At 40.3% G+C, this 26,046-nt stretch overlaps 45 non-coding genes across 45 annotated transcripts; 22 read left to right on the top strand and 23 right to left on the bottom strand.

Annotated features, from left to right (window-relative positions):
• The first annotated feature begins 162 nt into the window (after nucleotides 1-162).
• Trnaw-cca (transfer RNA tryptophan (anticodon CCA)) lies at nucleotides 163-234 on the top strand. Its single transcript has one exon. It is a non-coding gene; the product is annotated as a tRNA-Trp (tRNA).
• A 689-nt stretch (nucleotides 235-923) lies between these two features.
• Trnaa-ugc (transfer RNA alanine (anticodon UGC)) lies at nucleotides 924-995 on the bottom strand. The gene has a single exon. It is a non-coding gene; the product is annotated as a tRNA-Ala (tRNA).
• Nucleotides 996-1,101: 106 nt separating this feature from the next.
• Trnaw-cca (transfer RNA tryptophan (anticodon CCA)) lies at nucleotides 1,102-1,173 on the top strand. Its single transcript has one exon. It is a non-coding gene; the product is annotated as a tRNA-Trp (tRNA).
• A 675-nt stretch (nucleotides 1,174-1,848) lies between these two features.
• On the bottom strand, nucleotides 1,849-1,922 carry Trnar-ucu (transfer RNA arginine (anticodon UCU)). Its single transcript has one exon. It is a non-coding gene; the product is annotated as a tRNA-Arg (tRNA).
• Nucleotides 1,923-2,110: 188 nt separating this feature from the next.
• Trnaw-cca (transfer RNA tryptophan (anticodon CCA)) lies at nucleotides 2,111-2,182 on the top strand. Its single transcript has one exon. It is a non-coding gene; the product is annotated as a tRNA-Trp (tRNA).
• A 605-nt stretch (nucleotides 2,183-2,787) lies between these two features.
• Nucleotides 2,788-2,861, bottom strand: Trnar-ucu (transfer RNA arginine (anticodon UCU)). Its single transcript has one exon. It is a non-coding gene; the product is annotated as a tRNA-Arg (tRNA).
• Nucleotides 2,862-3,048: 187 nt separating this feature from the next.
• Nucleotides 3,049-3,120, top strand: Trnaw-cca (transfer RNA tryptophan (anticodon CCA)). The gene has a single exon. It is a non-coding gene; the product is annotated as a tRNA-Trp (tRNA).
• A 608-nt stretch (nucleotides 3,121-3,728) lies between these two features.
• On the bottom strand, nucleotides 3,729-3,802 carry Trnar-ucu (transfer RNA arginine (anticodon UCU)). Its single transcript has one exon. It is a non-coding gene; the product is annotated as a tRNA-Arg (tRNA).
• A 960-nt stretch (nucleotides 3,803-4,762) lies between these two features.
• Nucleotides 4,763-4,836, bottom strand: Trnar-ucu (transfer RNA arginine (anticodon UCU)). The gene has a single exon. It is a non-coding gene; the product is annotated as a tRNA-Arg (tRNA).
• Nucleotides 4,837-5,504: 668 nt separating this feature from the next.
• Trnal-cag (transfer RNA leucine (anticodon CAG)) lies at nucleotides 5,505-5,586 on the top strand. Its single transcript has one exon. It is a non-coding gene; the product is annotated as a tRNA-Leu (tRNA).
• Nucleotides 5,587-5,925: 339 nt separating this feature from the next.
• Nucleotides 5,926-5,997, bottom strand: Trnaa-ugc (transfer RNA alanine (anticodon UGC)). The gene has a single exon. It is a non-coding gene; the product is annotated as a tRNA-Ala (tRNA).
• Nucleotides 5,998-6,101: 104 nt separating this feature from the next.
• Trnaw-cca (transfer RNA tryptophan (anticodon CCA)) lies at nucleotides 6,102-6,173 on the top strand. The gene has a single exon. It is a non-coding gene; the product is annotated as a tRNA-Trp (tRNA).
• A 407-nt stretch (nucleotides 6,174-6,580) lies between these two features.
• Nucleotides 6,581-6,664, top strand: Trnal-cag (transfer RNA leucine (anticodon CAG)). Its single transcript has one exon. It is a non-coding gene; the product is annotated as a tRNA-Leu (tRNA).
• A 365-nt stretch (nucleotides 6,665-7,029) lies between these two features.
• Trnaa-ugc (transfer RNA alanine (anticodon UGC)) lies at nucleotides 7,030-7,101 on the bottom strand. The gene has a single exon. It is a non-coding gene; the product is annotated as a tRNA-Ala (tRNA).
• A 587-nt stretch (nucleotides 7,102-7,688) lies between these two features.
• Nucleotides 7,689-7,771, top strand: Trnal-cag (transfer RNA leucine (anticodon CAG)). The gene has a single exon. It is a non-coding gene; the product is annotated as a tRNA-Leu (tRNA).
• Nucleotides 7,772-8,055: 284 nt separating this feature from the next.
• Trnar-ucu (transfer RNA arginine (anticodon UCU)) lies at nucleotides 8,056-8,129 on the bottom strand. Its single transcript has one exon. It is a non-coding gene; the product is annotated as a tRNA-Arg (tRNA).
• Nucleotides 8,130-8,315: 186 nt separating this feature from the next.
• Trnaw-cca (transfer RNA tryptophan (anticodon CCA)) lies at nucleotides 8,316-8,387 on the top strand. Its single transcript has one exon. It is a non-coding gene; the product is annotated as a tRNA-Trp (tRNA).
• A 674-nt stretch (nucleotides 8,388-9,061) lies between these two features.
• Nucleotides 9,062-9,135, bottom strand: Trnar-ucu (transfer RNA arginine (anticodon UCU)). The gene has a single exon. It is a non-coding gene; the product is annotated as a tRNA-Arg (tRNA).
• Nucleotides 9,136-10,155: 1,020 nt separating this feature from the next.
• Nucleotides 10,156-10,227, bottom strand: Trnaa-ugc (transfer RNA alanine (anticodon UGC)). Its single transcript has one exon. It is a non-coding gene; the product is annotated as a tRNA-Ala (tRNA).
• Nucleotides 10,228-11,112: 885 nt separating this feature from the next.
• Trnar-ucu (transfer RNA arginine (anticodon UCU)) lies at nucleotides 11,113-11,186 on the bottom strand. The gene has a single exon. It is a non-coding gene; the product is annotated as a tRNA-Arg (tRNA).
• A 10-nt stretch (nucleotides 11,187-11,196) lies between these two features.
• On the bottom strand, nucleotides 11,197-11,268 carry Trnaa-ugc (transfer RNA alanine (anticodon UGC)). Its single transcript has one exon. It is a non-coding gene; the product is annotated as a tRNA-Ala (tRNA).
• An 853-nt stretch (nucleotides 11,269-12,121) lies between these two features.
• Nucleotides 12,122-12,195, bottom strand: Trnar-ucu (transfer RNA arginine (anticodon UCU)). Its single transcript has one exon. It is a non-coding gene; the product is annotated as a tRNA-Arg (tRNA).
• A 188-nt stretch (nucleotides 12,196-12,383) lies between these two features.
• Nucleotides 12,384-12,455, top strand: Trnaw-cca (transfer RNA tryptophan (anticodon CCA)). Its single transcript has one exon. It is a non-coding gene; the product is annotated as a tRNA-Trp (tRNA).
• Nucleotides 12,456-13,061: 606 nt separating this feature from the next.
• Nucleotides 13,062-13,135, bottom strand: Trnar-ucu (transfer RNA arginine (anticodon UCU)). The gene has a single exon. It is a non-coding gene; the product is annotated as a tRNA-Arg (tRNA).
• A 188-nt stretch (nucleotides 13,136-13,323) lies between these two features.
• Nucleotides 13,324-13,395, top strand: Trnaw-cca (transfer RNA tryptophan (anticodon CCA)). The gene has a single exon. It is a non-coding gene; the product is annotated as a tRNA-Trp (tRNA).
• Nucleotides 13,396-14,002: 607 nt separating this feature from the next.
• Nucleotides 14,003-14,076, bottom strand: Trnar-ucu (transfer RNA arginine (anticodon UCU)). The gene has a single exon. It is a non-coding gene; the product is annotated as a tRNA-Arg (tRNA).
• Nucleotides 14,077-14,677: 601 nt separating this feature from the next.
• Nucleotides 14,678-14,759, top strand: Trnal-cag (transfer RNA leucine (anticodon CAG)). Its single transcript has one exon. It is a non-coding gene; the product is annotated as a tRNA-Leu (tRNA).
• A 284-nt stretch (nucleotides 14,760-15,043) lies between these two features.
• Nucleotides 15,044-15,117, bottom strand: Trnar-ucu (transfer RNA arginine (anticodon UCU)). The gene has a single exon. It is a non-coding gene; the product is annotated as a tRNA-Arg (tRNA).
• A 669-nt stretch (nucleotides 15,118-15,786) lies between these two features.
• Nucleotides 15,787-15,869, top strand: Trnal-cag (transfer RNA leucine (anticodon CAG)). The gene has a single exon. It is a non-coding gene; the product is annotated as a tRNA-Leu (tRNA).
• Nucleotides 15,870-16,209: 340 nt separating this feature from the next.
• Nucleotides 16,210-16,281, bottom strand: Trnaa-ugc (transfer RNA alanine (anticodon UGC)). The gene has a single exon. It is a non-coding gene; the product is annotated as a tRNA-Ala (tRNA).
• A 106-nt stretch (nucleotides 16,282-16,387) lies between these two features.
• On the top strand, nucleotides 16,388-16,459 carry Trnaw-cca (transfer RNA tryptophan (anticodon CCA)). Its single transcript has one exon. It is a non-coding gene; the product is annotated as a tRNA-Trp (tRNA).
• A 410-nt stretch (nucleotides 16,460-16,869) lies between these two features.
• On the top strand, nucleotides 16,870-16,953 carry Trnal-cag (transfer RNA leucine (anticodon CAG)). Its single transcript has one exon. It is a non-coding gene; the product is annotated as a tRNA-Leu (tRNA).
• A 284-nt stretch (nucleotides 16,954-17,237) lies between these two features.
• Trnar-ucu (transfer RNA arginine (anticodon UCU)) lies at nucleotides 17,238-17,311 on the bottom strand. Its single transcript has one exon. It is a non-coding gene; the product is annotated as a tRNA-Arg (tRNA).
• A 10-nt stretch (nucleotides 17,312-17,321) lies between these two features.
• On the bottom strand, nucleotides 17,322-17,393 carry Trnaa-ugc (transfer RNA alanine (anticodon UGC)). Its single transcript has one exon. It is a non-coding gene; the product is annotated as a tRNA-Ala (tRNA).
• Nucleotides 17,394-17,980: 587 nt separating this feature from the next.
• On the top strand, nucleotides 17,981-18,063 carry Trnal-cag (transfer RNA leucine (anticodon CAG)). Its single transcript has one exon. It is a non-coding gene; the product is annotated as a tRNA-Leu (tRNA).
• Nucleotides 18,064-18,347: 284 nt separating this feature from the next.
• Trnar-ucu (transfer RNA arginine (anticodon UCU)) lies at nucleotides 18,348-18,421 on the bottom strand. Its single transcript has one exon. It is a non-coding gene; the product is annotated as a tRNA-Arg (tRNA).
• Nucleotides 18,422-18,608: 187 nt separating this feature from the next.
• Nucleotides 18,609-18,680, top strand: Trnaw-cca (transfer RNA tryptophan (anticodon CCA)). The gene has a single exon. It is a non-coding gene; the product is annotated as a tRNA-Trp (tRNA).
• Nucleotides 18,681-19,356: 676 nt separating this feature from the next.
• Trnar-ucu (transfer RNA arginine (anticodon UCU)) lies at nucleotides 19,357-19,430 on the bottom strand. The gene has a single exon. It is a non-coding gene; the product is annotated as a tRNA-Arg (tRNA).
• Nucleotides 19,431-20,099: 669 nt separating this feature from the next.
• Nucleotides 20,100-20,182, top strand: Trnal-cag (transfer RNA leucine (anticodon CAG)). The gene has a single exon. It is a non-coding gene; the product is annotated as a tRNA-Leu (tRNA).
• A 546-nt stretch (nucleotides 20,183-20,728) lies between these two features.
• Nucleotides 20,729-20,800, top strand: Trnaw-cca (transfer RNA tryptophan (anticodon CCA)). The gene has a single exon. It is a non-coding gene; the product is annotated as a tRNA-Trp (tRNA).
• A 760-nt stretch (nucleotides 20,801-21,560) lies between these two features.
• Nucleotides 21,561-21,632, bottom strand: Trnaa-ugc (transfer RNA alanine (anticodon UGC)). Its single transcript has one exon. It is a non-coding gene; the product is annotated as a tRNA-Ala (tRNA).
• Nucleotides 21,633-21,738: 106 nt separating this feature from the next.
• Nucleotides 21,739-21,810, top strand: Trnaw-cca (transfer RNA tryptophan (anticodon CCA)). Its single transcript has one exon. It is a non-coding gene; the product is annotated as a tRNA-Trp (tRNA).
• Nucleotides 21,811-22,601: 791 nt separating this feature from the next.
• Trnaa-ugc (transfer RNA alanine (anticodon UGC)) lies at nucleotides 22,602-22,673 on the bottom strand. Its single transcript has one exon. It is a non-coding gene; the product is annotated as a tRNA-Ala (tRNA).
• Nucleotides 22,674-24,851: 2,178 nt separating this feature from the next.
• On the top strand, nucleotides 24,852-24,934 carry Trnal-cag (transfer RNA leucine (anticodon CAG)). The gene has a single exon. It is a non-coding gene; the product is annotated as a tRNA-Leu (tRNA).
• A 546-nt stretch (nucleotides 24,935-25,480) lies between these two features.
• Trnaw-cca (transfer RNA tryptophan (anticodon CCA)) lies at nucleotides 25,481-25,552 on the top strand. Its single transcript has one exon. It is a non-coding gene; the product is annotated as a tRNA-Trp (tRNA).
• The last annotated feature ends 494 nt before the right edge of the window (nucleotides 25,553-26,046 follow it).

Raw genomic sequence — 26,046 nt, 5'->3', positions numbered from 1 at the left:
TGAACCCGGGGCCTCACACATGCAAAGCGTGCGCTCTACCACTGAGCTACATCCCCATCGTTTGCTAGCAATCTCAGGTTCCAGTATACCAAACATGCAAGTATTTGAAACGATACTGCTTAATCTCGTCTCTATATCGTTGATTTAATCCCGATCGGTTAAGAGTTCGTGGCGCAACGGTAGCGCGTCCGACTCCAGATCGGAAGGTTGCGTGTTCAAATCACGTCGAGGTCACGCTAGTTTGATATTTTAACCTAAATATTTAAACTTAACCATTTAAGTTTCAAATTTTAATGCCTTGGTTTTTCACCAAAGTAATATTCAAGCCTAAACTCGAATCCAGAACCGCTGAATTAGAAGTTTAGGAGCTAATTCACTGCGCCAAACAGACGTCTAAACAAGAAATTCCAGGGATTCAACCCGGGTCTTCACACATACAAAATGTAGGCTCGAAATCTGGCTGGATTCCATTTGTTCGAAAAAACAACCTAGATTGCATCTGATTTAAAATATAAAATAACGTCTTAATTTTCATGCTTAAGCCTTCTGTTACAATTTCCCTCTTGGGCACAAACGGCAGAATGGCCGAGTGGTCTAAGGCGCTGCGTTCAGGTCGCAGTCTCCATTCGAGGCGCTAAATTTATGGTGTAAACTCGTCCAGACTTCGTAGATTTCTTCGCTTTGGTGGAAAGATTATATGGCGAAATAGTTGCGCATCCGAGTACAGAGCGGAAAGTTGTGTATTCAAATTATGTCGGGCTTAATCAAGTTTTTACCTTTTCTAGCCCAAAAACTCAATTACTATAATTTTAAATATGATTAAATTTTATTACAAAATAAACATCCCTGCCGGACTCGAACCGGAACCTCTGGATTAGAAGTCCAGCGCGCTAATCCATTGCGCCACAGCGACGATACAAATTTGGAGATGCCGGGGATTGAACCCCGGGCCTCACACATGCAAAGCGTGCGCTCTACCACTGAGCTACATCCCCATCGTTTGCTAGCAATCTCAGGTTCCAGTATACCAAACATGCAAGTATTTGAAACGATACTGCTTAAACTCGTCTCTATATCGTTGATTTAATCCCGATCGGTTAAGACTTCGTGGCGCAACGGTAGCGCGTCCGACTCCAGATCGGAAGGTTGCGTGTTCAAATCACGTCGAGGTCACGCTGGTTTGATATTTTAACTTAAATATTTAAACTTAACCATTTAATTTCAAATTTTAATGGCTTGTTACGCTAGTTTTATATTTTAACTTAAATATTTAAACTTAACCATTTAATTTCAAATTTTAATGGCTTGTTTTTTTTATCAAAGTAATATTCAAGCATAAATTCGAATCCAGAACCGCTGAATTAGAAGTTCAGGAGCTAATTCATTGCGCCAAACAGACGTCTAAACTAGAAGTTTCAGGGATTCAACCCGGGGCCTCACACATACAAAATGTAGGCTCGAAATCTGGCTGGATTCCATTTGTTCGAAAAAACAACCTAGGTTGCATCTGATTTAAAATAAAAAATAACGTCTTAATTTTCATCTTTAAGCAATCTGTTACAATTTCCCGCTTGGGCACAAACGGCAGAATGGCCGAGTGGTCTAAGGCGCTGCGTTCAGGTCGCAGTCTCCATTGGAGGCGCTAAATTTATAGTATAACTCGTCCAGACTTCGTAGATTTCTTCGCTTTGGTGGAAAGATTATATGGCGAAATAGTTGCGCATCCGAGTACAGAGCGGAAAGTTGTGTATTCAAATTATGTCGGGCTTAATCAAGTTTTTACCTTTTCTAGCCCAAAAACTCAATTACTATAACTTTAAATATGATTAAATTTTATTACAAAACAAACATCCCTGCCGGGACTCGAACCCGGAACCTCTGGATTAGAAGTCCAGCGCGCTAATCCATTGCGCCACAGAGACGATACAAATTTAGAGATGGCGGGGATTGAACCCCGGCCCTCACACATGCAAAGCGTGCGCTCTACCACTGAGCTACATCCCCATCGTTTGCTAGCAATCTCAGGTTCCAGTATACCAAACATGCAAGTATTTGAAACGATACTGCTTAATATCGTCTCTATATCGTTGATTTAATCCCGATCGGTTAAGACTTCGTGGCGCAACGGTAGCGCGTCCGACTCCAGATCGGAAGGTTGCGTGTTCAAATCACGTCGAGGTCACGCTAGTTTGATATTTTAACCTAAATATTTAAACTTAACCATTTAAGTTTCAAATTTTAATGCCTTGGTTTTTCACCAAAGTAATATTCAAGCATAAATTCGAATCCAGAACCGCTGAATTAGAAGTTCAGGAGCTAATTCATTGCGCCAAACAGACGTCTAAACTAGAAGTTTCAGGGATTCAACCCGGGGCCTCACACATACAAAATGTAGGCTCGAAATCTGGCTGGATTCCATTTGTTCGAAAAAACAACCTAGGTTGCATCTGATTTAAAATAAAAATAACGTCTTAATTTTCATCTTTAAGCAATCTGTTACAATTTCCCGCTTGGGCACAAACGGCAGAATGGCCGAGTGGTCTAAGGCGCTGCGTTCAGGTCGCAGTCTCCATTGGAGGCGCTAAATTTATAGTATAACTCGTCCAGACTTCGTAGATTTCTTCGCTTTGGTGGAAAGATTATATGGCGAAATAGTTGCGCATCCGAGTACAGAGCGGAAAGTTGTGTATTCAAATTATGTCGGGCTTAATCAAGTTTTTACCTTTTCTAGCCCAAAAACTCAATTACTATAACTTTAAATATGATTAAATTTTATTACAAAACAAACATCCCTGCCGGGACTCGAACCCGGAACCTCTGGATTAGAAGTCCAGCGCGCTAATCCATTGCGCCACAGAGACGATACAAATTTAGAGATGGCGGGATTGAACCCGGGGCCTCACACATGCAAAGCGTGCGCTCTACCACTGAGCTACATCCCCATAGTTTGCTAGCAATCTCAGGTTCCAGTATACCAAACATGCAAGTATTTGAAACGATACTGCTTAATCTCGTCTCTATATCGTTGATTTAATCCCGATCGGTTAAGAGTTCGTGGCGCAACGGTAGCGCGTCCGACTCCAGATCGGAAGGTTGCGTGTTCAAATCACGTCGAGGTCACGCTAGTTTGATATTTTAACCTAAATATTTAAACTTAACCATTTAAGTTTCAAATTTTAATGCCTTGGTTTTTCACCAAAGTAATATTCAAGCCTAAACTCGAATCCAGAACCGCTGAATTAGAAGTTTAGGAGCTAATTCATTGCGCCAAACAGACGTCTAAACTAGAAATTCCAGGGATTCAACCCGGGGCCTCCCACATACAAAATGTAGGCTCGAAATCTGGCTGGATTCCATTTGTTCGAAAAAACAACCTAGATTGCATCTGATTTAAAATATAAAATAACGTCTTAATTTTCATGCTTAAGCCTTCTGTTACAATTTCCCGCTTGGGCACAAACGGCAGAATGGCCGAGTGGTCTAAGGCGCTGCGTTCAGGTCGCAGTCTCCATTCGAGGCGCTAAATTTATGGTGTAAACTCGTCCAGACTTCGTAGATTTCTTCGCTTTGGTGGAAAGATTATATGGCGAAATAGTTGCGCATCCGAGTACAGAGCGGAAAGTTGTGTATTCAAATTATGTCGGGCTTAATCAAGTTTTTACCTTTTCTAGCCCAAAAACTCAATTACTATAACTTTAAATATGATTAAATTTTATTACAAAAACAAACATCCCTGCCGGGACTCGAACCCGGAACCTCTGGATTAGAAGTCCAGCGCGCTAATCCATTGCGCCACAGAGACGATACAAATTTAGAGATGCCGGGGATTGAACCCCGGGCCTCACACATGCAAAGCGTGCGCTCTACCACTGAGCTACATCCCCATCGTTTGCTAGCAATCTCAGGTTCCAGTATACCAAACATGCAAGTATTTGAAACGATACTGCTTAATCTCGTCTCTATATCGTTGATTTAATCCCGATCGGTTAAGACTTCGTGTCGCGACGGTAGCGCGTCCGACTCCAGATCGGAAGGTTGCGTGTTCAAATCACGTCGAGGTCACGCTAGTTTGATATTTTAACCTAAATATTTAAACTTAACCATTTAAGTTTCAAATTTTAATGCCTTGGTTTTTCACCAAAGTAATATTCAAGCCAAACTCGAATCCAGAACCGCTGAATTAGAAGTTTAGGAGCTAATTCACTGCGCCAAACAGACGTCTAAACAAGAAATTCCAGGGATTCAACCCGGGTCTTCACACATACAAAATGTAGGCTCGAAATCTGGCTGGATTCCATTTGTTCGAAAAAACAACCTAGATTGCATCTGATTTAAAATATAAAATAACGTCTTAATTTTCATGCTTAAGCCTTCTGTTACAATTTCCCTCTTGGGCACAAACGGCAGAATGGCCGAGTGTCTAAGGCGCTGCGTTCAGGTCGCAGTCTCATTGGAGTCGCGGGTTCGAATCCCGCTTCAGTCACAGTGTTCATTTTAAAATTTGCTTCGTAGTTTTATATGGTTTCATTAGTTGAATTTGGTTTTTGAAATGTTATGTAAATTTATAGTGTAAACTCGTCCAGACTTCGTAGATTTCTTCGGTTTGGGGGAAAGATTTATGGGGAAATAGTTGCGCATCCGAGTACAGAGCGGAAAGTTGTGTATTCAAATTATGTCGGGCTTAATCAAGTTTTTACCTTTTCTAGCCCAAAAACTCAATTACTATAATTTTAAATATGATTAAATTTTATTACAAAATAAACATCCCTGCCGGGACTCGAACCCGGAACCTCTGGATTAGAAGTCCAGCGCGCTAATCCATTGCGCCACAGAGACGATACAAATTTGGAGATGCCGGGGATTGAACCCGGGCCTCACACATGCAAAGCGTGCGCTCTACCACTGAGCTACATAACCAACGTTTACTAGCAATCTCAGGTTCCAGTATACCAAACATGCAAGTATTTGAAACGATACTGCTTAATCTCGTCTCTATATCGTTGATTTAATCCCGATCGGTTAAGACTTCGTGGCGCAACGGTAGCGCGTCCGACTCCAGATCGGAAGGTTGCGTGTTCAGATCACGTCGAGGTCACGCTGGTTTGATATTTTAACTTAAAATATTTAAACTTAACCATTTAATTTCAAATTTTAATGGCTTGTTACGCTAGTTTTATATTTAACCTAAATATTTAAACTTAACCATTTAATTTCAAATTTTAATGGCTTGTTTTTTTTATCAAAGTAATATTCAAGCATAAATTCGAATCCAGAACCGCTGAATTAGAAGTTCAGGAGCTAATTCAATGCGCCAAACAGACGTCTAAACTAGAAATTCCAGGGATTCAACCCGGGGCCTCACACATACAAAATGTAGGCTCGAAATCTGGCTGGATTCCATTTGTTCGAAAAAACAACCTAGATTGCATCTGATTTAAAATAAAAAATAACGTCTTAATTTTCATCCTTAAGCAATCTGTTACAATTCCCGCTTGGGCACAAACGGCAGAATTGCCGAGTGGTCTAAGGCGCTGCGTTCAGGTCGCAGTCTCCATTAGAGCGCGGGTTCGAATCCCGCTTCTGTCACAGTGTTCATTATAAAATTTGCTTCGTAGTTTGAACGGTTTCATTAGTTGAATTTGGTTTTTGAAGTGTTGCTTAAGTAAATTTATAGTGTAAACTCGTCCAGACTTCGTAGATTTCTTCAGTTTGGGGGAAAGATTATATGGGGAAATAGTTGCGCATCCGAGTACAGAGCGGAAAGTTGTGTATTCAAATTATGTCGGGCTTAATCAAGTTTTTACCTTTTCTAGCCCAAAAACTCAGTTACTATAACTTTAAATATGATTAAATTTTATTACAAAATAAACATCCCTGCCGGGACTCGAACCCGGAACCCATTGCGCCACAGCGACGATACAAATTTGGAGATGCCGGGGATTGAACCCGGGGCCTCACACATGCAAAGCGTGCGCTCTACCACTGAGCTACATCCCCATCGCTTCTAGCAATCTCAGGTTCCAGTATACCAAACATGCAAGTATTTGAAACGATACTGCTTAACTCGTCTCTATATCGTTGATTTAATCCCGATCGGTTAAGACTTCGTGGCGCAACGGTAGCGCGTCCGACTCCAGATCGGAAGGTTGCGTGTTCAAATCACGTCGAGGTCACGCTGGTTTGATATTTTAACTTAAATATTTAAACTTAACCATTTAATTTCAATTTTAATGGCTTGTTACGCTAGTTTTATATTTTAACTTAAATATTTAAACTTAACCATTTAATTTCAAATTTTAATGGCTTGTTTTTTTTATCAAAGTAATATTCAAGCATAAATTCGAATCCAGAACCGCTGAATTAGAAGTTCAGGAGCTAATTCATTGCGCCAAACAGACGTCTAAACTAGAAATTTAAGGGATTCAACCCGGGCCTCACACATACAAAATGTAGGCTCGAAATCTGGCTGGATTCCATTTGTTCGAAAAAACAACCTAGATTGCATCTGATTTAAAATATAAAATAACGTCTAATTTTCATGCTTAAGCCTTCTGTTACAATTTCCCGCTTGGGCACAAACGGCAGAATGGCCGAGTGGTCTTAAGGCGCTGCTTTCAGGTCGCAGTCTCCATTGGAGGCGCGGGTTCGAATCCCGCTTCAGTCAAAGAGTTCATTTTAAAATTTGCTTCGTAGTTTTATATGGTTTCATTAGTTGAATTTGGTTTTTGAAGTGTTGCTTATGTAACCTTATAGTGTAAATTCGTCCAGACTTCGTAGATTTCTTCGGTTTGGGGGAAAGATTTATGGGGAAATAGTTGCGCATCCGAGTACAGAGCGGAATGTTGTGTATTCAAATTATGTCGGGCTTAATCAAGTTTTTACCTTTTCTAGCCCAAAAACTCAATTACTATAATTTTAAATATGATTAAATTTTATTACAAAAAAACATCCCTGCCGGGACTCGAACCCGGAACCTCTGGATTAGAAGTCCAGCGCGCTAATCCATTGCGCACAGAGACGATACAAATTTGGAGATGCCGGGGATTGAACCCGGGGCCTCACACATGCAAAGCGTGCGCTCTACCACTGAGCTACATCCCCATCGTTTGCTAGCAATCTCAGGTTCCAGTATACCAAACATGCAAGTATTTGAAACGATACTGCTTAATCTCGTCTCTATATCGTTGATTTAATCCCGATCGGTTAAGACTTCGTGGCGCACCGGTAGCGCGTCCGACTCCAGATCGGAAGGTTGCGTGTTCAAATCACGTCGAGGTCTAGCTGGTTTGATATTTTAACTTAAATATTTAAACTTAACCATTTAATTTCAAATTTTAATGGTTTGTTACGCTAGTTTTATATTTTAACCTAAATATTTAAACTTAACCATTTAATTTCAAATTTTAATGGCTTGTTTTTTTTATCAAAGTAATTTTCAAGCATAAATTCGAATCCAGAACCGCTGAATTAGAATTTCAGGAGCTAATTCATTGCGCCAAACAGACGTCTAAACTAGAAATTTCAGGGATTCAACCCGGGGCCTCACACATACAAAATGTAGGCTCGAAATCTGGCTGGATTCCATTTGTTCGAAAAAACAACCTAGATTGCATCTGATTTAAAATAAAAAATAACGTCTTAATTTTCATCCTTAAGCAATCTGTTACAATTCCCGCTTGGGCACAAACGGCAGAATTGCCGAGTGGTCTAAGGCGCTGCGTTCAGGTCGCAGTCTCTATTGGAGGCGCGGGTTCGAATCGCGCTTCTGTCACAGTGTTCATTATAAAATTTGCTTCGTAGTTTTGTATGGTTTCATTAGTTGAATTTGGTTTTTTAAGTGTTGCTTAAGTAAATTTATAGTGTAAACTCGTCCAGACTTCGTAGATTTCTTCGGTTTGGGGGAAAGATTATATGGGGAAATAGTTGCGCATCCGAGTACAGAGCGGAAAGTTGTGTATTCAAATTATGTCGGGCTTAATCAAGTTTTTACCTTTTCTAGCCCAAAAACTCAATTAATATAACTTTAAATATGATTAAGTTTTATTACAAAATAAACATCCCTGCCGGGACTCGAACCCGGAACCTCTGGATTAGAAGTCCAGCGCGCAAATCCATTGCGCCACAGCGACGATACGAATTTGGAGATGGCGGGGATTGAACCCGGGCCTCACACATGCAAAGCGTGCGCTCTACCACTGAGCTACATCCCATCGCTTTCTAGCAATCTCAGGTTCCAGTATACCAAACATGCAAGTATTTGAAACGATACTGCTTAAACTCGTCTCTATATCGTTGATTTAATCCCGATCGGTTAAGACTTCGTGGCGCAACGGTAGCGCGTCCGACTCCAGATCGGAAGGTTGCGTGTTCAAATCACGTCGAGGTCACGCTGGTTTGATATTTTAACTTAAATATTTAAACTTAACCATTTAATTTCAAATTTTAATGGCTTGTTACGCTAGTTTTATATTTTAACTTAAATATTTAAACTTAACCATTTAATTTCAAATTTTAATGGCTTGATTTTTTTATCAAAGTAATATTCAAGCATAAATTCGAATCCAGAACCGCTGAATTAGAAGTTCAGGAGCTAATTCTTTGCGCCAAACAGACGTCTAAACTAGAAATTTCAGGGATTCAACCCGGGGACTCCACATACAAAATGTAGGCTCGAAATCTGGCTGGATTCCATTTGTTCGAAAAAACAACCTAGATTGCATCTGATTTAAAAAAAAAATAACGTCTTAATTTTCATCTTTAAGCAATCTGTTACAATTTCCCGCTTGGGCACAAACGGCAGAATGGCCGAGTGGTCTAAGGCGCTGCGTTCAGGTCGCAGTCTCCATTGGAGGCGCTAAATTTATAGTGTAAACTCGTCCAGACTTCGTAGATTTCTTCGCTTTGGTGGAAAGATTATATGGCGAAATAGTTGCGCATTCGAGTACAGAGCGGAAAGTTGTGTATTCAAATTATGTCGGGCTTAATCAAGTTTTTACCTTTTCTAGCCCAAAAACTCAATTACTATAACTTTAAATATAATTAAATTTTATTACGAAACAAACATCCCTGCCGGGACTCGAACCCGGAACCTCTGGATTAGAAGTCCAGCGCGCTAATTCATTGCGCTACAGAGACGATATAAATTTAGAGATGCCGGGGATTGATCCCGGGGCCGCACACATGCAAAGCGTGCGCTCTACCACTGAGCTACATCCACATCGTTTGCTAGCAATCTCAGGTTCCAGTATACCAAACATGCAAGTATTTGAAACGATACTGCTTAATCTCGTCTCTATATCGTTGATTTAATCCCGATCGGTTAAGACTTCGTGGCGCACCGGTAGCGCGTCCGACTCCAGATCGGAAGGTTGCGTGTTAAAATCACGTCGAGGTCTCGCTGGTTTGATATTTTAACTTAAATATTTAAACTTAACCATTTAATTTCAAATTTTAATGGCTTGTTACGCTAGTTTTATATTTTAACCTAAATATTTAAACTTAACCATTTAATTTCAAATTTTAATGGCTTGTTTTTTTTATCAAAGTAATATTCAAGCATAAATTCGAATCCAGAACCGCTGAATTAGAAGATCAGGAGCTAATTCATTGCGCCAAACAGACGTCTAAACTAGAAATTTAAGGAATTCAACCCGGGGCCTCACACATACAAAATGTAGGCTCGAAATCTGGCTGGATTCCATTTGTTCGACAAAACAACCTAGATTGCATCTGATTTAAAATAAAAAATAACGTCTTAATTTTCATCTTTAAGCAATCTGTTACAATTTCCCGCTTGGGCACAAACGGCAGAATGGCCGAGTGGTCTAAGGCGCTGCGTTCAGGTCGCAGTCTCCATTGGAGGCGCTAAATTTATAGTGTAAACTCGTCCAGACTTCGCAGATTTCTTCGCTTTGGTGGAAAGATTATATGGCGAAATAGTTGCGCATCCGAGTACAGAGCGGAAAGTTGTGTATTCAAATTATGTCGGGCTTAATCAAGTTTTTACCTTTTCTAGCCCAAAAACTCAATTACTATAACTTTAAATATGATTAAATTTTATTACAAAACAAACATCCCTGCCGGGACTCGAACCCGGAACCTCTGGATTAGAAGTCCAGCGCGCTAATCCATTGCCCCAATGAGACGATACAAATTTGGAGATGCCGGGGATTGAACCCGGGGCCTCACACATGCAAAGCGTGCGCTCTACCACTGAGCTACATCCCCATCGTTTGCTAGCAATCTCAGGTTCCAGTATACCAAACATGCAAGTATTTGAAACGATACTGCTTAATCTCGTCTCTATATCGTTGATTTAATCCCGATCGGTTAAGACTTCGTGGCGCAACGGTAGCGCGTCCGACTCCAGATCGGAAGGTTGCGTGTTCAAATAACGTCGAGGTCACGCTAGTTTGATATTTCAACCTAAATATTTAAACTTAACCATTTAAGTTTCAAATTTTAATGCCTTGGTTTTTCACCAAAGTAATATTCAAGCTTAACTCGAATCCAGAACCGCTGAATTAGAAGTTCAGGAGCTAATTCACTGCGCCAAACAGACGTCTAAACAAGAAATTCCAGGGATTCAACCCGGGGCCTCACACATACAAAATGTAGGCTCGAAATCTGGCTGGATTCCATTTGTTCGAAAAAACAACCTAGATTGCATCTGATTTAAAATATAAAATAACGTCTTAATTTTCATGCTTAAGCCTTCTGTTATAATTTCCCGCTTGGGCACAAACGGCAGAATGACCGAGTGGTCTGAGGCGCTGCGTTCAGGTCGCAGTCTGAATTGGAGGCGCGGGTTCGAATCCCGCTTCAGTCAAAGAGTTCATTTTAAAATTTGCTTCGTAGTTTTATATAGTTTCATTAGTTGAATTTGGTTTTTGAAGTGTTGCTTATGTAAACTTATAGTGTAAATTCGTCCAGACTTCGTAGATTTCTTCGGTTTGGGGGAAAGATTTTATGGGGAAATAGTTGCGCATCCGAGTACAGAGCGGAATGTTGTGTATTCAAATTATGTCGGGCTTAATCAAGTTTTTACCTTTTCTAGCCCAAAAACTCAATTACTATAATTTTAGATACGATTAAATTTTATTACAAAATAAACATCCCTGCCGGGACTCGAACCCAGAACCTCTGGATTAGAAGTCCAGCGCGCTAATCCATTGCGCCACAGAGACGATACAAATTTGGAGATGCCGGGGATTGAACCCGGGGCCTCACACATGCAAAGCGTGCGCTCTACCACTGAGCTACATCCCCATCGTTTGCTAGCAATCTCAGGTTCCAGTATACCAAACATGCAAGTATTTGAAACGATACTGCTTAATCTCGTCTCTATATCGTTGATTTAATCCCGATCGGTTAAGACTTCGTGGCGCACCGGTAGCGCGTCCGACTCCAGATCGGAAGGTTGCGTGTTCAAATCACGTCGAGGTCTAGTTGGTTTGATATTTTAACTTAAATATTTAAACTTAACCATTTAATTTCAAATTTTAATGGCTTGTTACGCTAGTTTTATATTTTAACCTAAATATTTAAACTTAACCATTTAATTTCAAATTTTAATGGCTTGTTTTTTTTATCAAAGTAATATTCAAGCATAAATTCGAATCCAGAACCGCTGAATTAGAAGTTCAGGAGCTAATTCACTGCGCCAAACAGACGTCTAAACTAGAAATTTCAGGGATTCAACCCGGGGCCTCCCACATACAAAATGTAGGCTCGAAATCTGGCTGGATTCCATTTGTTCGAAAAAACAACCTAGATTGCATCTGATTTAAAATAAAAAATAACGTCTTAATTTTCATCTTTAAGCAATCTGTTACAATTTCCCGCTTGGGCACAAACGGCAGAATGGCCGAGTGGTCTAAGGCGCTGCGTTCAGGTCGCAGTCTCCATTGGAGGCGCTAAATTTATAGTATAACTCGTCCAGACTTCGTAGATTTCTTCGCTTTGGTGGAAAGATTATATGGCGAAATAGTTGCGCATCCGAGTACAGAGCGGAAAGTTGTGTATTCAAATTATGTCGGGCTTAATCAAGTTTTTACCTTTTCTAGCTCAAAAACTCAATTACTATAACTTTAAATATGATTAAATTTTATTACAAAACAAACATCCCTGCCGGGACTCGAACCCGGAACCTCTGGATTAGAAGTCCAGCGCGCTAATCCATTGCGCCACAGAGACGATACAAATTTAGAGATGGCGGGGATTGAACCCCGGCCCTCACACATGCAAAGCGTGCGCTCTACCACTGAGCTACATCCCCATCGTTTGCTAGCAATCTCAGGTTCCAGTATACCAAACATGCAAGTATTTCAAACGATACTGCTTAATATCGTCTCTATATCGTTGATTTAATCCCGATCGGTTAAGACTTCGTGGCGCAACGGTAGCGCGTCCGACTCCAGATCGGAAGGTTGCGTGTTCAAATCACGTCGAGGTCACGCTAGTTTGATATTTTAACCTAAATATTTAAACTTAACCATTTAAGTTTCAAATTTTAATGCCTTGGTTTTTCACCAAAGTAATATTCAAGCATAAATTCGAATCCAGAACCGCTGAATTAGAAGTTCAGGAGCTAATTCATTGCGCCAAACAGACGTCTAAACTAGAAGTTTCAGGGATTCAACCCGGGGCCTCACGCATACAAAATGTAGGCTCGAAATCTGGCTGGATTCCATTTGTTCGAAAAAACAACCTAGGTTGCATCTGATTTAAAATAAAAAATAACGTCTTAATTTTCATCTTTAAGCAATCTGTTACAATTTCCCGCTTGGGCACAAACGGCAGAATGGCCGAGTGGTCTAAGGCGCTGCGTTCAGGTCGCAGTCTCCATTGGAGGCGCTAAATTTATAGTATAACTCGTCCAGACTTCGTAGATTTCTTCGCTTTGGTGGAAAGATTATATGGCGAAATAGTTGCGCATCCGAGTACAGAGCGGAAAGTTGTGTATTCAAATTATGTCGGGCTTAATCAAGTTTTTACCTTTTCTAGCCCAAAAACTCAATTACTATAACTTTAAATATGATTAAATTTTATTACAAAACAAACATCCCTGCCGGGACTCGAACCCGGAACCTCTGGATTAGAAGTCCAGCGCGCTAATCCATTGCGCCACAGAGACGATACAAATTTAGAGATGGCGGGGATTGAACCCGGGGCCTCACACATGCAAAGCGTGCGCTCTACCACTGAGTTACATCCCCATCGTTTGCTAGCAATCTCAGGTTCCAGTATACCAAACATGCAAGTATTTGAAACGATACTGCTTAATCTCGTCTCTATATCGTTGATTTAATCCCGATCGGTTAAGAGTTCGTGGCGCAACGGTAGCGCGTCCGACTCCAGATCGGAAGGTTGCGTGTTCAAATCACGTCGAGGTCACGCTAGTTTGATATTTTAACCTAAATATTTAAACTTAACCATTTAAGTTTCAAATTTTAATGCCTTGGTTTTTCACCAAAGTAATATTCAAGCCTAAACTCGAATCCAGAACCGCTGAATTAGAAGTTTAGGAGCTAATTCACTGCGCCAAACAGACGTCTAAACAAGAAATTCCAGGGATTCAACCCGGGGCCTCCCACATACAAAATGTAGGCTCGAAATCTGGCTGGATTCCATTTGTTCGAAAAAACAACCTAGATTGCATCTGATTTAAAATATAAAATAACGTCTTAATTTTCATGCTTAAGCCTTCTGTTACAATTTCCCGCTTGGGCACAAACGGCAGAATGGCCGAGTGGTCTAAGGCGCTGCGTTCAGGTCGCAGTCTCCATTCGAGGCGCTAAATTTATGGTGTAAACTCGTCCAGACTTCGTAGATTTCTTCGCTTTGGTGGAAAGATTATATGGCGAAATAGTTGCGCATCCGAGTACAGAGCGGAAAGTTGTGTATTCAAATTATGTCGGGCTTAATCAAGTTTTTACCTTTTCTAGCCCAAAAACTCAATTACTATAACTTTAAATATGATTAAATTTTATTACAAAACAAACATCCCTGCCGGGACTCGAACCCGGAACCTCTGGATTAGAAGTCCAGCGCGCTAATCCATTGCGCCACAGAGACGATACAAATTTAGAGATGCCGGGGATTGAACCCCGGGCCTCACACATGCAAAGCGTGCGCTCTACCACTGAGCTACATCCCCATCGTTTGCTAGCAATCTCAGGTTCCAGTATACCAAACATGCAAGTATTTGAAACGATACTGCTTAATCTCGTCTCTATATCGTTGATTTAATCCCGATCGGTTAAGACTTCGTGTCGCGACGGTAGCGCGTCCGACTCCAGATCGGAAGGTTGCGTGTTCAAATCACGTCGAGGTCACGCTAGTTTGATATTTTAACCTAAATATTTAAACTTAACCATTTAAGTTTCAAATTTTAATGCCTTGGTTTTTCACCAAAGTAATATTCAAGCCTAAACTCGAATCCAGAACCGCTGAATTAGAAGTTTAGGAGCTAATTCACTGCGCCAAACAGACGTCTAAACAAGAAATTCCAGGGATTCAACCCGGGTCTTCACACATACAAAATGTAGGCTCGAAATCTGGCTGGATTCCATTTGTTCGAAAAAACAACCTAGATTGCATCTGATTTAAAATATAAAATAACGTCTTAATTTTCATGCTTAAGCCTTCTGTTACAATTTCCCTCTTGGGCACAAACGGCAGAATGGCCGAGTGGTCTAAGGCGCTGCGTTCAGGTCGCAGTCTCATTGGAGTCGCGGGTTCGAATCCCGCTTCAGTCACAGTGTTCATTTTAAAATTTGCTTCGTAGTTTTATATGGTTTCATTAGTTGAATTTGGTTTTTGAAATGTTGCTTATGTAAATTTATAGTGTAAACTCGTCCAGACTTCGTAGATTTCTTCGGTTTGGGGGAAAGATTTTATGGGGAAATAGTTGCGCATCCGAGTACAGAGCGGAAAGTTGTGTATTCAAATTATGTCGGGCTTAATCAAGTTTTTACCTTTTCTAGCCCAAAAACTCAATTACTATAATTTTAAATATGATTAAATTTTATTACAAAATAAACATCCCTGCCGGGACTCGAACCCGGAACCTCTGGATTAGAAGTCCAGCGCGCTAATCCATTGCGCCACAGAGACGATACAAATTTGGAGATGCCGGGGATTGAACCCGGGTCCTCACACATGCAAAGCGTGCGCTCTACCACTGAGCTACATAACCAACGTTTGCTAGCAATCTCAGGTTCCAGTATACCAAACATGCAAGTATTTGAAACGATACTGCTTAATCTCGTCTCTATATCGTTGATTTAATCCCGATCGGTTAAGACTTCGTGGCGCAACGGTAGCGCGTCCGACTCCAGATCGGAAGGTTGCGTGTTCAGATCACGTCGAGGTCACGCTGGTTTGATATTTTAACTTAAATATTTAAACTTAACCATTTAATTTCAAATTTTAATGGCTTGTTACGCTAGTTTTATATTTTAACCTAAATATTTAAACTTAACCATTTAATTTCAAATTTTAATGGCTTGTTTTTTTTATCAAAGTAATATTCAAGCATAAATTCGAATCCAGAACCGCTGAATTAGAAGTTCAGGAGCTAATTCAATGCGCCAAACAGACGTCTAAACTAGAAATACCAGGGATTCAACCCGGGGCCTCACACATACAAAATGTAGGCTCGAAATCTGGCTGGATTCCATTTGTTCGAAAAAACAACCTAGATTGCATCTGATTTAAAATAAAAAATAACGTCTTAATTTTCATCCTTAAGCAATCTGTTACAATTCCCGCTTGGGCACAAACGGCAGAATTGCCGAGTGGTCTAAGGCGCTGCGTTCAGGTCGCAGTCTCCATTAGAAGCGCGGGTTCGAATCCCGCTTCTGTCACAGTGTTCATTATAAAATTTGCTTCGTAGTTTTGAACGGTTTCATTAGTTGAATTTGGTTTTTGAAGTGTTGCTTAAGTAAATTTATAGTGTAAACTCGTCCAGACTTCGTAGATTTCTTCAGTTTGGGGGAAAGATTATATGGGGAAATAGTTGCGCATCCGAGTACAGAGCGGAAAGTTGTGTATTCAAATTATGTCGGGCTTAATCAAGTTTTTACCTTTTCTAGCCCAAAAACTCAATTACTATAACTTTAAATATGATTAAATTTTATTACAAAATAAACATCCCTGCCGGGACTCGAACCCGGAACCCATTGCGCCACAGCGACGATACAAATTTGGAGATGCCGGGGATTGAACCCGGGGCCTCACACATGCAAAGCGTGCGCTCTACCACTGAGCTACATCCCCATCGCTTTCTAGCAATCTCAGGTTCCAGTATACCAAACATGCAAGTATTTGAAACGATACTGCTTAAACTCGTCTCTATATCGTTGATTTAATCCCGATCGGTTAAGACTTCGTGGCGCAACGGTAGCGCGTCCGACTCCAGATCGGAAGGTTGCGTGTTCAAATCACGTCGAGGTCACGCTGGTTTGATATTTTAACTTAAATATTTAAACTTAACCATTTAATTACAAATTTTAATGGCTTGTTACGCTAGTTTTATATTTTAACTTAAATATTTAAACTTAACCATTTAATTTCAAATTTTAATGGCTTGTTTTTTTTATCAAAGTAATATTCAAGCATAAATTCGAATCCAGAACCGCTGAATTAGAAGTTCAGGAGCTAATTCATTGCGCCAAACAGACGTCTAAACTAGAAATTTAAGGGATTCAACCCGGGGCCTCACACATACAAAATGTAGGCTCGAAATCTGGCTGGATTCCATTTGTTCGAAAAAACAACCTAGATTGCATCTGATTTAAAATATAAAATAACGTCTTAATTTTCATGCTTAAGCCTTCTGTTACAATTTCCCGCTTGGGCACAAACGGCAGAATGGCCGAGTGGTCTTAAGGCGCTGCTTTCAGGTCGCAGTCTCCATTGGAGGCGCGGGTTCGAATCCCGCTTCAGTCAAAGAGTTCATTTTAAAATTTGCTTCGTAGTTTTATATGGTTTCATTAGTTGAATTTGGTTTTTGAAGTGTTGCTTATGTAACCTTATAGTGTAAATTCGTCCAGACTTCGTAGATTTCTTCGGTTTGGGGGAAAGATTTTATGGGGAAATACTTGCGCATCCGAGTACAGAGCGGAATGTTGTGTATTCAAATTATGTCGGGCTTAATCAAGTTTTTACCTTTTCTAGCCCAAAAACTCAATTACTATAATTTTAAATATGATTAAATTTTATTACAAAATAAACATCCCTGCCGGGACTCGAACCCGGAACCTCTGGATTAGAAGTCCAGCGCGCTAATCCATTGCGCCACAGAGACGATACAAATTTGGAGATGCCGGGGATTGAACCCGGGGCCTCACACATGCAAAGCGTGCGCTCTACCACTGAGCTACATCCCCATCGTTTGCTAGCAATCTCAGGTTCCAGTATACCAAACATGCAAGTATTTGAAACGATACTGCTTAATCTCGTCTCTATATCGTTGATTTAATCCCGATCGGTTAAGACTTCGTGGCGCACCGGTAGCGCGTCCGACTCCAGATCGGAAGGTTGCGTGTTCAAATCACGTCGAGGTCTAGCTGGTTTGATATTTTAACTTAAATATTTAAACTTAACCATTTAATTTCAAATTTTAATGGTTTGTTACGCTAGTTTTATATTTTAACCTAAATATTTAAACTTAACCATTTAATTTCAAATTTTAATGGCTTGTTTTTTTTATCAAAGTAATTTTCAAGCATAAATTCGAATCCAGAACCGCTGAATTAGAATTTCAGGAGCTAATTCATTGCGCCAAACAGACGTCTAAACTAGAAATTTCAGGGATTCAACCCGGGGCCTCACACATACAAAATGTAGGCTCGAAATCTGGCTGGATTCCATTTGTTCGAAAAAACAACCTAGATTGCATCTGATTTAAAATAAAAAATAACGTCTTAATTTTCATCCTTAAGCAATCTGTTACAATTCCCGCTTGGGCACAAACGGCAGAATTGCCGAGTGGTCTAAGGCGCTGCGTTCAGGTCGCAGTCTCTATTGGAGGCGCGGGTTCGAATCGCGCTTCTGTCACAGTGTTCATTATAAAATTTGCTTCGTAGTTTTGTATGGTTTCATTAGTTGAATTTGGTTTTTTAAGTGTTGCTTAAGTAAATTTATAGTGTAAACTCGTCCAGACTTCGTAGATTTCTTCGGTTTGGGGGAAAGATTATATGGGGAAATAGTTGCGCATCCGAGTACAGAGCGGAAAGTTGTGTATTCAAATTATGTCGGGCTTAATCAAGTTTTTACCTTTTCTAGCCCAAAAACTCAATTAATATAACTTTAAATATGATTAAGTTTTATTACAAAATAAACATCCCTGCCGGGACTCGAACCCGGAACCTCTGGATTAGAAGTCCAGCGCGCTAATCCATTGCGCCACAGCGACGATACGAATTTGGAGATGGCGGGGATTGAACCCGGGGCCTCACACATGCAAAGCGTGCGCTCTACCACTGAGCTACATCCCATCGCTTTCTAGCAATCTCAGGTTCCAGTATACCAAACATGCAAGTATTTGAAACGATACTGCTTAAACTCGTCTCTATATCGTTGATTTAATCCCGATCGGTTAAGACTTCGTGGCGCAACGGTAGCGCGTCCGACTCCAGATCGGAAGGTTGCGTGTTCAAATCACGTCGAGGTCACGCTGGTTTGATATTTTAACTTAAATATTTAAACTTAACCATTTAATTTCAAATTTTAATGGCTTGTTACGCTAGTTTTATATTTTAACTTAAATATTTAAACTTAACCATTTAATTTCAAATTTTAATGGCTTGATTTTTTTATCAAAGTAATATTCAAGCATAAATTCGAATCCAGAACCGCTGAATTAGAAGTTCAGGAGCTAATTCATTGCGCCAAACAGACGTCTAAACTAGAAATTTCAGGGATTCAACCCGGGGACTCCCACATACAAAATGTAGGCTCGAAATCTGGCTGGATTCCATTTGTTCGAAAAAACAACCTAGATTGCATCTGATTTAAAATAAAAAATAACGTCTTAATTTTCATCTTTAAGCAATCTGTTACAATTTCCCGCTTGGGCACAAACGGCAGAATGGCCGAGTGGTCTAAGGCGCTGCGTTCAGGTCGCAGTCTCCATTGGAGGCGCTAAATTTATAGTGTAAACTCGTCCAGACTTCGTAGATTTCTTCGCTTTGGTGGAAAGATTATATGGCGAAATAGTTGCGCATTCGAGTACAGAGCGGAAAGTTGTGTATTCAAATTATGTCGGGCTTAATCAAGTTTTTACCTTTTCTAGCCCAAAAACTCAATTACTATAACTTTAAATATAATTAAATTTTATTACGAAACAAACATCCCTGCCGGGACTCGAACCCGGAACCTCTGGATTAGAAGTCCAGCGCGCTAATTCATTGCGCTACAGAGACGATATAAATTTAGAGATGCCGGGGATTGATCCCGGGGCCGCACACATGCAAAGCGTGCGCTCTACCACTGAGCTACATCCACATCGTTTGCTAGCAATCTCAGGTTCCAGTATACCAAACATGCAAGTATTTGAAACGATACTGCTTAATCTCGTCTCTATATCGTTGATTTAATCCCGATCGGTTAAGACTTCGTGGCGCACCGGTAGCGCGTCCGACTCCAGATCGGAAGGTTGCGTGTTAAAATCACGTCGAGGTCTCGCTGGTTTGATATTTTAACTTAAATATTTAAACTTAACCATTTAATTTCAAATTTTAATGGCTTGTTACGCTAGTTTTATATTTTAACCTAAATATTTAAACTTAACCATTTAATTTCAAATTTTAATGGCTTGTTTTTTTTATCAAAGTAATATTCAAGCATAAATTCGAATCCAGAACCGCTGAATTAGAAGATCAGGAGCTAATTCATTGCGCCAAACAGACGTCTAAACTAGAAATTTAAGGAATTCAACCCGGGGCCTCACACATACAAAATGTAGGCTCGAAATCTGGCTGGATTCCATTTGTTCGAAAAAACAACCTAGATTGCATCTGATTTAAAATAAAAAATAACGTCTTAATTTTCATCCTTAAGCAATCTTTTATAATTCCCGCTTGGGCACAAACGGCAGAATGGCCGAGTGGTCTAAGGCACTGCGTTCAGGTCGCAGTCTCCATTGGAGGCGCGGGTTCGAATCGCGCTTCTGTCACAGTGTTCATTATAAAATTTGCTTCGTAGTTTTGTATGGTTTCATTAGTTGAATTTGGTTTTTTAAGTGTTGCTTAAGTAAATTTATAGTGTAAACTCGTCCAGACTTCGTAGATTTCTTCGGTTTGGGGGAAAGATTATATGGGGAAATAGTTGCGCATCCGAGTACAGAGCGGAAAGTTGTGTATTCAAATTATGTCGGGCTTAATCAAGTTTTTACCTTTTCTAGCCCAAAAACTCAATTACTATAACTTTAAATATGATTAAATTTTATTACAAAATAAACATCCCTGCCGGGACTCGAAACCGGAACCTCTGGATTAGAAGTCCAGCGCGCTAATCCATTGCGCCACAGCGACGATACAAATTTGGAGATGCCGGGGATTGAACCCGGGGCCTCACACATGCAAAGCGTGCGCGCTACCACTGAGCTACATCCCCATCGCTTTCTTGCAATCTCAGGTTCCAATATACCAAACATGCAAGTATTTGAAACGATACTGCTTAAACTCGTCTCTATATCGTTGATTTAATCCCGATCGGTTAAGACTTCGTGGCGCAACGGTAGCGCGTCCGACTCCAGATCGGAAGGTTGCGTGTTCAAATCACGTCGAGGTCAAGCTGGTTTGATATTTTAACTTAAATATTTAAACTTAACCATTTAATTTCAAATTTTAATGGCTTGTTACGCTAGTTTTATATTTTAACCTAAATATTCAAACTTAACCATTTAATTTCAAATTTTAATGGCTTGTTTTTTTTATCAAAGTAATATTCAAGCATAAATTCGAATCCAGAACCGCTGAATTAGAAGTTCAGGAGCTAATTCACTGCGCCAAACAGACGTCTAAACTAGAAATTTCAGGGATTCAACCCGGGGCCTCCCACATACAAAATGTAGGCTCGAAATCTGGCTGGATTCCATTTGTTCGACAAAACAACCTAGATTGCATCTGATTTAAAATAAAAAATAACGTCTTAATTTTCATCTTTAAGCAATCTGTTACAATTTCCCGCTTGGGCACAAACGGCAGAATGGCCGAGTGGTCTAAGGCGCTGCGTTCAGGTCGCAGTCTCCATTGGAGGCGCTAAATTTATAGTGTAAACTCGTCCAGACTTCGCAGATTTCTTCGCTTTGGTGGAAAGATTATATGGCGAAATAGTTGCGCATCCGAGTACAGAGCGGAAAGTTGTGTATTCAAATTATGTCGGGCTTAATCAAGTTTTTACCTTTTCTAGCCCAAAAACTCAATTACTATAACTTTAAATATGATTAAATTTTATTACAAAACAAACATCCCTGCCGGGACTCGAACCCGGAACCTCTGGATTAGAAGTCCAGCGCGCTAATCCATTGCCCCACAGAGACGATACAAATTTGGAGATGCCGGGGATTGAACCCGGGGCCTCACACATGCAAAGCGTGCGCTCTACCACTGAGCTACATCCCCATCGTTTGCTAGCAATCTCAGGTTCCAGTATACCAAACATGCAAGTATTTGAAACGATACTGCTTAATCTCGTCTCTATATCGTTGATTTAATCCCGATCGGTTAAGACTTCGTGGCGCAACGGTAGCGCGTCCGACTCCAGATCGGAAGGTTGCGTGTTCAAATCACGTCGAGGTCACGCTAGTTTGATATTTCAACCTAAATATTTAAACTTAACCATTTAAGTTTCAAATTTTAATGCCTTGGTTTTTCACCAAAGTTAATATTCAAGCTTAACTCGAATCCAGAACCGCTGAATTAGAAGTTCAGGAGCTAATTCACTGCGCCAAACAGACGTCTAAACAAGAAATTCCAGGGATTCAACCCGGGGCCTCACACATACAAAATGTAGGCTCGAAATCTGGCTGGATTCCATTTGTTCGAAAAAACAACCTAGATTGCATCTGATTTAAAATATAAAATAACGTCTTAATTTTCATGCTTAAGCCTTCTGTTATAATTTCCCGCTTGGGCACAAACGGCAGAATGACCGAGTGGTCTGAGGCGCTGCGTTCAGGTCGCAGTCTGAATTGGAGGCGCGGGTTCGAATCCCGCTTCAGTCAAAGAGTTCATTTTAAAATTTGCTTCGTAGTTTTATATAGTTTCATTAGTTGAATTTGGTTTTTGAAGTGTTGCTTATGTAAACTTATAGTGTAAATTCGTCCAGACTTCGTAGATTTCTTCGGTTTGGGGGAAAGATTTTATGGGGAAATAGTTGCGCATCCGAGTACAGAGCGGAATGTTGTGTATTCAAATTATGTCGGGCTTAATCAAGTTTTTACCTTTTCTAGCCCAAAAACTCAATTACTATAATTTTAGATACGATTAAATTTTATTACAAAATAAACATCCCTGCCGGGACTCGAACCAGAACCTCTGGATTAGAAGTCCAGCGCGCTAATCCATTGCGCCACAGAGACGATACAAATTTGGAGATGCCGGGGATTGAACCCGGGGCCTCACACATGCAAAGCGTGCGCTCTACCACTGAGCTACATCCCCATCGTTTGCTAGCAATCTCAGGTTCCAGTATACCAAACATGCAAGTATTTGAAACGATACTGCTTAATCTCGTCTCTATATCGTGATTTAATCCCGATCGGTTAAGACTTCGTGGCGCACCGGTAGCGCGTCCGACTCCAGATCGGAAGGTTGCGTGTTCAAATCACGTCGAGGTCTAGTTGGTTTGATATTTTAACTTAAATATTTAAACTTAACCATTTAATTTCAAATTTTAATGGCTTGTTACGCTAGTTTTATATTTTAACCTAAATATTTAAACTTAACCATTTAATTTCAAATTTTAATGGCTTGTTTTTTTTTATCAAAGTAATATTCAAGCATAAATTCGAATCCAGAACCGCTGAATTAGAAGTTCAGGAGCTAATTCACTGCGCCAAACAGACGTCTAAACTAGAAATTTCAGGGATTCAACCCGGGGCCTCCCACATACAAAATGTAGGCTCGAAATCTGGCTGGATTCCATTTGTTCGAAAAAACAACCTAGATTGCATCTGATTTAAAATAAAAAATAACGTCTTAATTTTCATCTTTAAGCAATCTGTTACAATTTCCCGCTTGGGCACAAACGGCAGAATGGCCGAGTGGTCTAAGGCGCTGCGTTCAGGTCGCAGTCTCCATTGGAGGCGCAAAATTTATAGTGTAAACTCGTCCAGACTTCGTAGATTTCTTCGCTTTGGTAGAAAGATTATATGGCGAAATAGTTGCGCATTCGAGTACAGAGCGGAAAGTTGTGTATTCAAATTATGTCGGGCTTAATCAAGTTTTTACCTTTTCTAGCCCAAAAACTCAATTACTATAACTTGTTACGCTAGTTTTATATTTTAACCTAAATATTTAAACTTAACCATTTAATTTCAAATTTAAATGGCTTGTTTTTTTTATCAAAGTAATATTCAAGCATAAATTCGAATCCAGAACCGCTGAATTAGAAGTTCAGGAGCTAATTCACTGCGCCAAACAGACGTCTAAACTAGAAATTTCAGGGATTCAACCCGGGGCCTCCCACATACAAAATGTAGGCTCGAAATCTGGCTGGATTCCATTTGTTCGAAAAAACAACCTAGATTGCATCTGATTTAAAATAAAAAATAACGTCTTAATTTTCATCTTTAAGCAATCTGTTACAATTTCCCGCTTGGGCACAAACGGCAGAATGGCCGAGTGGTCTAAGGCGCTGCGTTCAGGTCGCAGTCTCCATTGGAGGCGCTAAATTTATAGTGTAAACTCGTCCAGACTTCGTAGATTTCTTCGCTTTGGTAGAAAGATTATATGGCGAAATAGTTGCGCATTCGAGTACAGAGCGGAAAGTTGTGTATTCAAATTATGTCGGGCTTAATCAAGTTTTTTACCTTTTCTAGCCCAAAAACTCAATTACTATAACTTTAAATATGATTAAATTTTATTACGAAACAAACATCCCTGCCGGGACTCGAATCCGGAACCTCTGGATTAGAAGTCCAGCGCGCTAATTCATTGCGCTACAGAGACGATATAAATTTGGAGATGCCGGGGATTGATCCCGGGGCCGCACACATGCAAAGCGTGCGCTCTACCACTGAGCTACATCCACATCGTTTGCTAGCAATCTCAGGTTCCAGTATACCAAACATGCAAGTATTTGAAACGATACTGCTTAATCTCGTCTCTATATCGTTGATTTAATCCCGATCGGTTAAGACTTCGTGGCGCACCGGTAGCGCGTCCGACTCCAGATCGGAAGGTTGCGTGTTCAAATCACGTCGAGGTCTCGCTGGTTTGATACTTTAACTTAAATATTTAAACTTAACCATTTAATTTTAAATTTTAATGGCTTGTTACGCTAGTTTTATATTTTAACCTAAATATTTAAACTTAACCATTTAATTTCAAATTTTAATGGCTTGTTTTTTTTATCAAAGTAATATTCAAGCATAAATTCGAATCCAGAACCGCTGAATTAGAATTTCAGGAGCTAATTCATTGCGCCAAACAGACGTCTAAACTAGAAATTTCAGGGATTCAACCCGGGGCCTCACACATACAGAATGTAGGCTCGAAATCTGGCTGGATTCCATTTGTTCGAAAAAACAACCTAGATTGCATCTGATTTAAAATAAAAAATAACGTCTTAATTTTCATCCTTAAGCAATCTGTTATAATTCCCGCTTGGGCACAAACGGCAGAATGGCCGAGTGGTCTAAGGCGCTGCGTTCAGGTCGCAGTCTCCATTGGAGGCGCGGGTTCGAATCGCGCTTCTGTCACAGTGTTCATTATAAAATTTGCTTCGTAGTTTTGTATGGTTTCATTAGTTGAATTTGGTTTTTTAAGTGTTGCTTAAGTAAATTTATAGTGTAAACTCGTCCAGACTTCGTAGATTTCTTCGGTTTGGGGGAAAGATTATATGGGGAAATAGTTGCGCAACCGAGTACAGAGCGGAAAGTTGTGTATTCAAATTATGTCGGGCTTAATCAAGTTTTTACCTTTTCTAGCCCAAAAACTCAATTACTATAACTTTAAATATGATTAAATTTTATTACAAAATAAACATCCCTGCCGGGACTCGAAACCGGAACCTCTGGATTAGAAGTCCAGCGCGCTAATCCATTGCGCCACAGCGACGATACAAATTTGGAGATGCCGGGGATTGAACCCGGGGCCTCACACATGCAAAGCGTGCGCGCTACCACTGAGCTACATCCCCATCGCTTTCTTGCAATCTCAGGTTCCAATATACCAAACATGCAAGTATTTGAAACGATACTGCTTAAACTCGTCTCTATATCGTTGATTTAATCCCGATCGGTTAAGACTTCGTGGCGCAACGGTAGCGCGTCCGACTCCAGATCGGAAGGTTGCGTGTTCAAATCACGTCGAGGTCACGCTGGTTTGATATTTTAACTTAAATATTTAAACTTAACCATTTAATTTCAAATTTTAATGACTTGTTTTTTTTTATCAAAGTAATATTCAAGCATAAATTCGAATCCAGAACCGCTGAAATCGAAGATCAGGAGCTAATTCATTGCGCCAAACAGACGTCTAAACTAGAAATTTAAGGAATTCAACCCGGGGCCTCACACATACAAAATGTAGGCTCGAAATCTGGCTGGATTCCATTTGTTCGAAAAAACAACCTAGATTGCATCTGATTTAAAATAAAAAATAACGTCTTAGTTTTCACCTTTAAGCAATCTGTTACAATTTCCCGCTTGGGCACAAACGGCAGAATGGCCGAGTGGTCTAAGGCGCTGCGTTCAGGTCGCAGTCTCCATTGGAGGCGCTAAATTTATAGTGTAAACTCGTCAAGACTTCGTAGATTTCTTCGCTTTGGTGGAAAGATTTTATGGCGAAATAGTTGCGCATCCGAGTACAG

The sequence above is a fragment of the Ciona robusta genome, chromosome 1 (assembly GCF_009617815.1).
Source record: "Ciona robusta chromosome 1, ASM961781v2".
NCBI lineage: Eukaryota > Metazoa > Chordata > Ascidiacea > Phlebobranchia > Cionidae > Ciona > Ciona robusta.
Note: the sequence above shows the minus strand (reverse complement) of the source record. Positions and strands in the feature narration are given on the sequence as shown.